Source organism: Podarcis erhardii, assembly GCF_964252035.2.
Source record: "Podarcis erhardii genome assembly, chromosome: 2".
In the NCBI taxonomy this organism is placed as follows: Eukaryota; Metazoa; Chordata; class Lepidosauria; order Squamata; family Lacertidae; genus Podarcis; species Podarcis erhardii.
This window is the reverse complement of record NC_138498.1, coordinates 124,190,756-124,201,494: the sequence shown is the minus strand read 5'-3', so window position 1 is coordinate 124,201,494 and position 10,739 is coordinate 124,190,756. Positions and strand designations below refer to the sequence as shown.

The following is a 10,739-nucleotide window of genomic DNA, read 5'->3' as shown; positions in this document are numbered from 1 at the left end:
TGTAGTTTGGGGGATTAGTAACTAATAAAAGTTGGGGTCTTGTTTTGTTCTGGACTTCCATCTTGCTTCATCTTATTGTGGGTGGGCGTCCCGTCGCGACAGTTTCCGATAAAGGCTAAGTCTACAGGCTGCTACCTATCTGTAACTGGATCTACAGGCTGCTGTTTTGCTTCAAATTGTCCTGGTTGGGGTCTTTGTTTTTTGTCCAAGGGAGCCCTCAGATTCCTCCGTTAACAGGAGAAATGTTCTCTCAGTGAGGGTCTATGCTTTGCACTTGGCAGGAAGGTCCCATAATACAGTGGTACCTCGGGTTAAGAACTTAATTCGTTCTAGAGGTCTGTTCTTAACCTGAAACTGTTCTTAAACTGAGGTACCACTTTAGCTAATGGGGCCTCCTGCTGCCGCCGCCGCGCAATTTCTGTTCTCATCCTGAAGCAAAGTTCTTAACCCAAGGTACTATTTCTGGGTTAGTGGAGTCTGTAACCTGAAGCGTATGTAACCTGAAGCGTATGTAACCCGAGGTACTGTAGCACCCTGCTTGTGGTTAACGCTTAGCTGGAATGAAATATTCAACGCAGCAATAGAGAAATTAAAATAGTAATTTATTTGTCAGACAAATAAATAAGAGGCTCAGTGGTACGTGGTTACCAAGCTCTGGCCTGGCCTCCTGCCATTCTGGCCAGCACTTATATTCCCTTAATCCAGCCCCCTTTGCTCCTCCTGTGGCTGCCTCTGTCCAATCAGCCTGGTTGAAATTCCTATTGGCTGTTTGCTAGAGCCAATCACAAAAGATACACCCACAAAAGATACACCCATTTCCTTGCCCTTATATGGGAGACAAAGAGCTATATATAAATGACAAATAAGTAATAATATATCTTACATGGAATCTTAATTACCAGCTCACCTCTTGCCCTTCTTGCCCTATTGCCTTCTAAAACAAATGGTTTAATCTTACATTTTATGTTCAACAGATGTCAAGGATCTTGAGTTTCACATCAACATTGAAAGATTTCCTTCATTTAATGTTTCTAAACAAATGCCTGACAACCATATATCAAGACTGCCCGGATGGCGTCTTCTGTCTGGCAGGGGGGGCTAGGCTGGTGGCTGACTTAATTTCAGGATAAATACAACTCTTACAACCATATGAAATAAGAATCTAGCATTCCTTAAATCCTTTGCATAATTACATTTAAGCCAATATATTTAAGCTAATATATTTCATACATTTATCATAGGTAGCCTCTTAAAAGAATAAAGCTTTTCAAAGTAAAAAGGAAAGAACTCAGTAAAACAGCTTTTAAAAGAAGCCTCTTCAAAAATGTTCTCTTTTTCTGTCAGCTAAATGTTTTTCCCTTTTGCTCCTGGCCTTTGAACCTTAGAAAGAAGATCTGGCTCATTTTACTGGGAGGCACATTGGTATTATCTTTCCCCATTCCTAATGGTGTTTTCTCAGCCTTGGGGCAGCATATGTAATTCTCCCTTTTTATGACTTTGAGAATTGTTTTTCTACTATAAATCAATGGGGCCCTTCTTGTCTTAGGAGGAAAAACATCTTGCCAAGGTTCTTTTAGGCAGCTGGTCTTTTGCCTGGCATGAAACATTTGAAAATCCTTTTTTAAGCTCATTTTTAAAATGCAAGCCCTGATTAAACATATAGAAGCTTTGATAAAAATGCAGGCTTATGATTAGATGCCTCAGTACCACTGTAATTGAGATGTGCATTTTGTTTTGTTCTGCCTTTGTTGTGTTCTCCAGTGTCAAAGTTAGCTCTCCTCTGGTCCTTCTGCATACCACAGCTAGCACCCCTCAAAATGCACCCCGGGCTTTCATTGAATGACCATGAGCAATATCCAGGCAGCTAGGGGGTGACCCTCCCTGGAGGGAAATGCCCCATCTTGGTCATCTTTGGGGGTTTGGCTTTGGTCCTGCGGTCAAGGGTCCTGTTGCTCACTTGCTATTAAAGTTGTCTTTCGCTGCCTCTGCAGGAAATCGAACCCATGAATTTCTCACTATATAAATGGGAATATAGAGCATGGGTAGGCAAACTAAGGCCCTGGGGCCGGATTCGGCCCCATCGCCTTCTCAATCCGGCCCGCGGACGGTCCGGGAATCAGCGTGTTTTTACATGAGTAGAATGTGTGGTCTTATTTAAAATGCATCTCTTGGTTATTTGTGGGGCATAAGAATTCGTTCATTCCCCCCCCAAAAAATAAAGTCCAGCGCCCCACAAGGTCTGAGGGACAGTGGACCAGCCCCCTGCTGAAAAAGTTTTCCTACCCCTGATATAGAGCTTGCTGGCTGGGAAGGAAAATCATGTTTGCAGGGGGGGGAGGCGGATCTCCTGCCCCTCCCCCCTCCCCCTGGGTCAATGAGCTCTGCTTCCTAGAGAGGCAGGAAGTTCTTTGGGGGGGGGAGGCTATTTTGAGGGGAGGGGTCTCCATCCTCATTCCAGGAAGAGAAGCGGGCTTGCTTGGAGAAGAGGAGAAAGAGGTGCCGCATATTTGGGGGGTTATTTTGGGAGGGGGGTGGGAGAAGGATTTGCTTTCCCTCCCCCTGAATCTACAAAGAGGGCAGCTGGGAAAGGGAGGCGGGAGGATTGCGGGGGGGGGTGCAAAGAAAGCAGGGAGGGGGCCCGCCCTTTCTCTGTGGGAATCGGGGCGGGGGGGCTGGATGCATGACATCCTGTTGCAAAGTGGGGTCCTTGCCCTCCCCCAACAGGGTTTGCATTGCAAGATCTTCTCTGATCAAGTCAGGCTCCCATGGTGGGGGGAGGGGGGGCGAAGACACTTGAGACGAACCACAAAAGGGTGTCTTCCCCCCCCCAGCAACTTAACTACAAAGGGATTTGCAGCCCCACCCTGTGCATGTTGACTCAGAGGTCAGTCCTCCTCCGTTCAAGGGGGGGGGCAGCCCCATTCCACCTCGTGATGCTCCTCTCTGCTTAACACCCTCCATCTCCCTTCTCACTGCTGCCCCACTCCTGCCCCACTCCGAAATCGGCTGCTGAAGCCCCTGCCTCAGTGGGGCGGAGATGGGGGGGCAAGCAGGAGAGAGGAAGTGGAAGCAGCTGGAGAAAGCCATTTCCGACCCTGGGGAGGAGAGGGGGTTGCGGTCTAGCCCCTCCCCCCCAGGCGCGGGGGCTGTCCTTGGCCCCCCGCGAGAACTGGGGGAATCCCTGGGCGTGCCCGCGACCCTGGCCGCCTATCGGCAGGCCAGGGGGAGGCGTGGCTTTATGTATTTTAAGCCGGGCATGCCCAGGGTCCGCCCTCTTCACTCCCGACCAGCTGAGAGGTTTTTTTTCCCAGCTGAGCGGTTTGTACTTCCTTCCTTGAGGTCTTCAGGTTTTTCCCCCACAGCGCGCTCTCCTTTTCAGTCACAAAGACCTTGGATTAAAGACCTTGGATTACAGCTCTTTTCACAGCTAAAGGGACAAGGCTTTGTCTTCATAACGCAGGGAGTCAGCTCTGCGTGAGGTTGGTGACTTTGGGGGGGAGGGTGCCGAACTGTGTTTCTGTTTTTAAACTCTTGCGGCTGTGCATCTTGGGTGGCTGAGCAAGCGCAGGGACGTTTGTTTAATTCTTGCAGCCAGTGCACATTATTTCTTCCTAGAATAAATAATTCTTGCAGCCTGCGCCTCTTATTTCTGCCTAAAATAAATAAGTAAACAAAGAAATAAAATAAAGGGTGGATAAGCAGCTGCTTCTTTGAGGGCGCGCGATCACGGGGCTTTTCTAGCTGTGGAGTGAAAGTGTTTACCGGTTACCTAGGTTACCGCAGCTAGCGGCCGCCATTTTGTCTTAACCACGTGGCTTGTGGAGGTGCCCGCCATCTTAGGTGAGGCATTTGCCCTCTGTGAGGTTAAGTGCTTTAAATATAGAACCTTCCTCTGAATGTTAAGCTGTCTCTTCGCTGTGCAAGTGGTGTCTAGCTAAACTGCTCCTTTTGTTGGCGCAGTCCGACAAAAAACTCAGACTGCTTAGTAACTCGCAACTTTGTTAACCCTCTATTCAGCAGCTGCACGCACGCTCAATAAATTCCCCTGTGCAGGCGAAGTTTTTCTGTGACTGGGGGCTGCTACTTTGTACCTTCATTGCTAAGGTTATTCTGCTGCTTGTGCCGGTGCACCCGGGCTTTGCAAGGGAAATTCGCTACTGTTGCAAACTGCTGGGAGCAAGTACTTAAAGTGTATAAAGTGGTAAAGTGTTGTGTGCTGTTTCTAAGGTGCCGGTAGCTTGCAAAATTAATTGAGGCAATTTGCAAACGCTACAGCTTGCATAGTATTCAGCGCTGCTCTTAAAAAGTTAATCTAAGGTGCCGGTAGCTTGCAAAATTAATTGAGGCAATTTGCAAACGCTACAGCTTGCATAGTATTCAGCGCTGCTCTAAAAAAGTTAATCTAAGGTGCCGGTAGCTTGCAAAATTAATTGAGGCAATTTGCAAACGCTACAGCTTGCATAGTATTCAGCGCTGCTCTTAAAAAGTTAATTGGTTTAATTGGCAGACCCTGCAGCTTGCATATTACTTAATAATAATAATAATAATAAAATTATTTGGTGCAACTAGCAAACACTGCAACTTGCATATTATTTAGCGCTGCTCTTAAAATTATTTGGTGCAATTAATAAACGCTGCAGCTTGCATATTATTTAGTGCTGCCTTACACTTAATTGGTGCAATTAGCATAAGCTACAGCTGGCATATTATTTGGCACTGCTTCTATAAATTATTTGGTTCAATTGGCAGACGCTAGTAATAAGATAAATAAATAAATAAATAAATAAAAATAATAATAATAAAAATAAAATAAAATAAAATAAATAAATAAATAAATAATTTAAAAAAAATCAAAAAATAAATAAATAACAAATTAGAATTATTAAAAGTCGGATTAAACAGTAAGCAAGCAACACCCCCCTTTCACGGGTGGTTGGAACGGCGGCCAGTGTAGAGAGTACTGAACTTGGCCGACTCCCTTGCAGGAGTTTTATAGAGTTGCTCAAGCATTCTAAATTTGCTCAGCAGTCATGGCCTCTGGGGGAAACCAGCAGTCCTCCACTGCCAGCAACCAGCCGGCACCCTCCACAAGTGATGGTAGTGCTCAAACATTGGTCATACCTTGTGATCCTCAAACTTTTGATCAGTTCTTCAGGGTGTTTGAAACTATTTATAGGCAGTGTAGACCTGGGTCTTCGGCGCTGCCTGCGCCAGAGCCATCGCAAGACGTAATTCCGGATACTCCCCCCTCCAATCAAGGGATGTCAGATTCCCCGGCTGCAGCGACTGCTACCGCCCAGTCGGTGGCGTCGGCCGCCGGTGCCCAGGCGTCCACATCGGCAGCCGGTGCCCAGTCGGCTGCCTCGGCAGCTGGTGCCCAATCCAATGCCACAACAGGTGGCCGCCCCAGTAAGCGAGCGCAGTCTGCCCGTCCTAAAAAAGCTATGCAAGCTCCCAGTGAAGGCAAGGCCCCAGCAAAGGGCAAGGGTAAGGGAAAGGCACCCAAAAAGGGGGGCAGCGGTAACACCATATCACAAGCTATAGGTATGCCAAGTCCCTTTCAGGAGCAGCAGACTATCCATAGCTCCACTGACGACAGCGCGAGTTCTGGTTCGGAGGAAGAATCCGGCGAGAACCAGCCACCTCAGCCAGCGGTCGACACCTCTGCCAGCCGGCAGCAAGGGGGTAAGAGGAAGTCCAAGAAGAAGCACACATCGGCCAAGAAGAAGAGGAGCAGGCACTCAGAGACTGAGGAGGAATCAGGTACGCCCTCTTCAGATTCCGATTCTGAGGGGCCAATGGATGGCTATTGGGGTATCGGGGAGTCCAATCATGGGATCCCTCTCTGGGCGCACGAAAGGAGGGCTAATTCCCACCGCAAGACTTTTAATGGGGTGCTAGATTGGAAGGACGGGGCATTGGTAGAGGACGTTAAGGTTACTACCAGTCAGCCCACGGACTTCATCCTGGGAAACCACTTGTCCCACAGGAAGAGGAGTAAGATCCTTAACGGGGAGTACGTGGATATGTTTACTCTACTCCCCCCAACAAAAATAACTGGGAGAGGTGAGAAGAGACGCTCTTATGGTAGGAGGAGGTATAGAACGCCCCGGGCAGAGCGCACCTTTGAGAACTGGTTAGACGGGTACCAGGTTTTCATGGGCGTGGTTTGCGCAGCTTATCCCCGCCGCGCCATGGATTTAGTTGCCTACCAGGCTCATGTGAGGCGTGCTCGAGCTCTGGCAGGCGAAAACGCCGCATTAACGTATGATGAGGACTTCCGAAGGAATGCTTCTCTGCACCCCTCCACCCGATGGGACCTTACAGATCCTAACTTCTGGGGCGAGGATGTAAACCCCTACATCGAGAAGAAGAGTCAGGAGGCAGCAAAAGTGGGTAAGATTGAACCAAAGAGACGTCGACAATGCTGGGAGTTTAACAGGGGCGTATGCTCTCGCCCTTCTTGTAAGTATCTTCACGAATGCGAGCGGTGCTGGGGGAATCACCCCGCTTCCGCGTGCTTCAAGAATAAGCCGCAGCCCTTTCGGGGGGGCAGGGGGTACTTCCACAACAATCCCAGAGGTGCTCCCGGCTCATCCTATCAAGGTCCCGGCAATCGCCAGTAACATCGACCTAGGACTAGCATTTTCCCCCATTCGTCTGCAGCCCCTCAAAGACCTGTTGGAACAATACCCGGACAAAAACGCGGCAAAATACCTCTGGGAGGGGTTTTCAACGGGATTTAGGATCCCGGTGGCCACCCCACCCAACTCCAGGGACGCGGATAACCAAAAATCAGTTAGGGAACGGCCAGACATAGCCAGAAAGAAAATTGAGAAAGAGATCAGGGCAGGCAGGGTGGCTGGTCCTTTCCTCGAACCGCCTTTTGAGGGTCTTCACCTCTCCCCGCTGGGCATTGTGCCTAAAAAGGCCCCGGGGGAATTCCGCATGATTCACAACCTCTCTTACCCAAGAGGGGGTTCAGTCAATGATGCAATTCCTCAGGAGCTTTGTACAGTGAAATACGCTTCCTTCGATCAGGCTGTAAAAATGATCCGGAGGTTCGGTCAGGGGGCGTTTCTTGCAAAATGCGACATTGAGTCGGCCTTCCGCCTTCTTCCAGTTCACCCGGACGACTTTAAATGGTTGGGCTTTAAATTTGACGGCGCGTATTTCATTGACAAGGCTATGCCCATGGGCTGCTCTGTTGCATGCGCAGCCTTTGAATCTTTCAGCACATTCCTAGACTGGGCCCTACGCAGCAGAACAGGGTCCTCAGGCGTATCGCACTATCTTGATGATTTTATTTTGGCCGCAGACAGTAAGCCACGCTGCACCACTCTCCTAGAGGCTTTTACATCCCTAGCTGGCGAACTAGGGGTACCCCTAGCCGCCGACAAGACAGAGGGACCAGCCACCTCCCTAGTCTATTTGGGTATCGAGCTGGACACCGTGGCCCAGACTTCCCGCTTACCCGTGGAAAAATTGGGGGCCCTCAAGACAGTCATACAACAACTCTTGCCTCTAAAGAAAATAACATTGAGACAGATTGTGATGGCCTGGGATTCCGATTCAGAGGATGAACCAGAGGAATCCCAGCCTGCACAGGAGTCCCCGCCTCCAGGGCCGGCTGAACTGGGGCAAGGCCTAGATGCTGAAGAGCCTGCACCTGTGGCAGAGCACCAGGAGCTGGCCCCAGGTGAAACCCTTCAGGCCCCAGAGGGGCTTGAGGACTCAGTGGCTACAGGTGAGCCTCCTCCAGGGCCCAGTAACCCTTCAGCCTCTCCTGATCTGCAGAGGCTTAGGGCAGAGAGGCGAAGGGAACTGGTTGCTCCCAGGAGGAGTGCTCGCCTTAAGGCCAGAGGAGGCGGGGCTCCTGGGGGCCGGGACCGCCCCTGGCCTTAGAAGAGGATAAAAGCCCAGTCAGCCCGGTCCCAGGTTGCGGGAGCAACGTCGTTGTTGGCTTTGGACCTTCCTGTGTTCTTGATCCCTGCTTGGCCTCCTGTTCCTGACCATCCGGTGCTCCTGTTCCCTGCTCGGCCTCCTGTTCCTGACCATCCGGTGTTCCTGTACCCTGCTCGGCCTCCTGTTCCAGCGTTCCTGTTCCCCGCCCGGCTCTCCGCCTCGGACCTCGCCCCTCTTCGTGTGGACTCAGACTACGCTCAAGGTACCTTTCCCCCGGGTCCAGCACAGTTTGCTCCCGCCACACCCGCACTCCCCCTTCGTTGGGGTGCGTTCGGGAAGAGCCAGAGGCCATGGCTGACCAGGTGGCTGCGCTGGTGGCTTTGGCCCAGAAGAACCAGGCCTTGACTCACACCGTGCAGCAGCTCAGCGACGCAGTTACGGCACTTCAGCAGCGCTTGGAAGCCCTACCGGCTCCTGGGGCCGACGCCCCGGCTCCTGGCAAGTACCCAGTGGCTTTGCCCGAGAAATTTGATGGAGCCCCGGCCAGCTTTCCCATGTTCCTCGCCCAAGCCAAGCTGTATATTCAGGGGCGAGCCCGGAACTTCCCTGACGACCGCACCAAGGTGCACTTTTTGATTAGTTTGTTAAAGGACCAGGCGGCCAAGTGGGCGTTGCCGCTACTCAGGCAAGACTCCCCCTTGCTGGCAGACTATACGGGGTTTTGCAATCTTTTGGAGGCCGCGTTCGGCAACCCCCAGAAAGGGAGTCAAGCCAACCGGGCGATTCGGCAGTTGAAACAGGGCGAGTCCACGGTGGCCGCATATACCACGGAGTTTCGGCTGTTGGCACAGGACTTGACCTGGAACGACTCGGCATTGCGGGACCAGTATCTCGAAGGGCTTTCGGACGAGATACTGGACCAGCTGGCCACAATGGAACGCCCCACCACGCTAGACACTCTCATTCAACGGAGTCTACAGATAGACGACCGGCTGGAGGATCGTCGCCAGGCCCGGGGCCGACGACACCTCCAGTTCTCGGCACCAGTTTCTTCCGGCAGCCCCACGGTCACAACTGAGTTATCGGAGGAGCCTATGCAGCTCGGGGCAGTGCGGCCACGCCTTTCCCCCGCAGAGAAGGTGCGGCGTCGGGAGGGGAATCTATGTCTCTACTGTGGCGGAAGTGGACACTACGCTCGGTCCTGCCCTGAGAAACGCCAGCCGCAGGGAAACCGCCAACCCCCAGTAGCTGATGGCCCTAGCTACCGGGGGTCCCAAACAGCGCAGAATGGGCCCGCACCAATGGACTTGCAACATCTTATGGTTCCGGTACGTTTATACCCTCCAGGTGGGCCCTGGATTCTTACCCATGCTTTGGTGGATTCAGGAGCAACCCGTTCTTATATGGACGCTGCTTTTGCTGCCCATCATCAGGTGCCACTTCGGAACAAGCCAGAACCGGCCCAGGTGGAAGCAATTGACGGACGGCTTCTACGTTCAGGAGCCGTTACTCAGGAGACCCAGCCCCTGGTCCTGTGTCTCCAGCAGCACCGGGAGTTGCGAACTTTGGACATTGCCTCTATGCCCCGGTTCCCCCTCGTGCTCGGGATGGACTGGCTGGAAGCTCACAACGTTCAGATTGACTGGGTCAAACGGACTGTGCACTTCCCAGACCCATGTTCCCATGCTCAATCCGAGACGCTGGCGGCCGCGCCCACGGAGGAGGCAGCACCCACGCTCCCAGCCGTGTACCAGGACTACCAGGACGTGTTCGAGGAACGGGGGGCAGACCAGCTGCCGCCGCATCGGCCTTTTGACTGCGGCATAGACCTCCAGCCCGGAGCGCCCTTACCAGTGAGTCGCTTATATTCTCTAACAGAGCCAGAGCGCGAGGCTTTGCAGGACTTCTTGCGCAAGAACCTGGAGCGTGGGTTCATTAGGCCTTCCACCTCGCCTACCGCGGCACCAGTGCTCTTTGTTAAGAAGAAATGTGGGGAACTTCGCCCTTGCCATGATTACCGAGCCCTGAACAAAATTACCATCCCAGACCGGTACCCCTTGCCCCTTATCTCGGAGTTGCTGGAGCGGGTGCAAGGGGCACAGGTGTTCACCAAGCTGGACCTCCGGGGGGCCTACAACTTGATTCGGATCCGAGCCGGGGATGAGTGGAAGACAGCATTTGGGACCCGGTACGGGCAGTTCGAATACTTGGTTATGCTTTTCGGTTTGTGCAACGCGCCTGCTGTGTTCCAACGCTATATCAACCACGTGTTCCAGGACTTGTTAGACAAGTACGTGGTGGTGTACTTGGATGACATACTGGTTTACTCCCGTGACCCGGCTCGCCATGAGGGACATGTCCGGACCGTGCTGCAGCGCTTGCGTGAGCACCGTTTGTACGCAAAGCTCAGCAAGTGCGAGTTCCATCAGCGGACTGTGGACTTCCTTGGACACTGGCTCTCTCCAGATGGGGTGCAGATGGACCCTGGGAAGGTGGCAGCGGTTCGAGAATGGGCGGCACCCCGGAACCGCAAGGACCTACAGCGTTTCCTGGGGTTCGCCAACTACTACCGGACCTTCATCGCAGATTATGCTCATCGCACCACCCCGTTGACCCGGCTACTGCGCCCAAAGACGCCGTTTTCCTGGGACAAGGAGGCAGAGGAGGCGTTTCAGGGGTTGAAGGCCTGTTTCCAGAGGGCGCCAATCTTACAACATCCTGACCCCTCTCGACCCTTTGTGGTGGAGACCGACGCCTCCAGTACGGCTCTCGGTGCCGTCTTGTCTCAACAGAATGGACCTGAAGCGCCACTCTTACCCTGTGCCTTCTATTCC

At 52.2% G+C, this 10,739-nt stretch overlaps 1 protein-coding gene across 3 annotated transcripts in view; it reads left to right on the top strand.

Annotated features, from left to right (window-relative positions):
- LOC309337113 (zinc finger protein 621-like) overlaps nucleotides 1-10,739 on the top strand; it is a 158,166-nt gene that overhangs the window by 18,859 nt on the left and 128,568 nt on the right. The window contains exon 1 of one of the 3 annotated variants that reach the window (XM_081853799.1): nucleotides 2,417-2,496. The exons of the other annotated variants lie outside the window; for them this stretch is intronic. The gene's annotated coding sequence lies outside the window, so the exon portion shown is untranslated. Of the gene's footprint in view, nucleotides 1-2,416; nucleotides 2,497-10,739 lie in introns of those variants that run through there. 3 annotated transcript variants of the gene reach the window in all.